The sequence below is a fragment of the Trichechus manatus genome, unplaced genomic scaffold (assembly GCF_000243295.1).
Source record: "Trichechus manatus latirostris isolate Lorelei unplaced genomic scaffold, TriManLat1.0 scaffold00003, whole genome shotgun sequence".
Lineage (NCBI taxonomy): Eukaryota > Metazoa > Chordata > Mammalia > Sirenia > Trichechidae > Trichechus > Trichechus manatus.
Window position 1 is genome coordinate 37,272,616 of NW_004443939.1, and position 1,255 is coordinate 37,273,870.

Sequence of the window (1,255 nt, forward strand, 5' to 3'; positions counted from 1 at the left end):
GGGTGGGGTTTTTCTAGACATAAATTCTTTTTTTTCAGGGAGAAAAATCTTTTCCATAAACTATAGCAACACTGCCACCTCCTTCATCTCTAGCTCCCTTCTACCAGCAGACTATTCCTTAGAACCTATCGGCTAGGGTCAGGTCACATACTCATGCCCCAACATAATGGACGCTTGGAAAAATGAACACTGGGCATTTTTGGCCCCTGTAGTGGAAGACGGGTTCTGTTCACAAGAAAGAAGGAAGGAGAAAAGCTACTGAGTAGGCAACTAACAGTGTCCGTCATGGGGCCGAAACAGGTACCACAAGCACCAAAGGAAGGCTATAAATGATGTAGATTAACATTTATTAAGCTTTTACTCAGACCTAGACACAGTTTTAATCATTACACGTATTATCTCATTACATTTTCACACAAGTTTTACAGATGCAGAAACTGAGGCATGAAACTATTTAATAATTTTCCAAAGGCTACATAGCTTGTAAGAGGCAGAGCTAGGATTTCAATCCAGGACATCTAACTCCAAAACCCAATCTTCTAACCATTTAACTACTGCTTCTGTATGATTATGGCAATGCAAGATTTAGCAGGTGAATGCCAATAATAGTGTATATGATTGAAAGGAAAACAGAAGTGGCAGAAATATTTTTGTTTTATAGCTTAGTAAGTAACTTGCTATGCATGACTTATTTTATAGTCTATATATTATGACACTCCATCCAAGAGGAGATAAAAGATGTATGTGACAAAATAACCTTTAGGGTAACTTATGACACTAAAAAAGTATTCATTCTTTTATTTTTAGCTGAAAAAGACAAAAACTTAACTGTGACCATTGATTTTAAAATACTCTTAATATATTTATAACATTAATACTTGATCTTGGCCAAAATGTATCACCCATTGTACATTTTTTGTTTTTATATTTTTAGTAACCAATTATACCATTATATAAAGGAATTGTTTTTCCTTTTTCCCAAGTTACATGAATCCCTACTCAAAAAAAAATCACACTGTTTTCTAATAGAGACAAAATAAAATAAATAAATAAATAAAAACTATCTACTAAAAGAGGCCTACTAACAATTAAAAGCAAAAGTTCTTCCCTAGTCTATTTGGAGGAGAACAGAAAAGGCAGAGGAGAAAGTACTCATATGGGGACACACAAAAATAATTGGTAAGTAAATAGTAGTTAAGAAAGAGACAGGAGATCAAAGACCATCTCAGTTTAAGCTGGGGCCTTCAGTAGAATT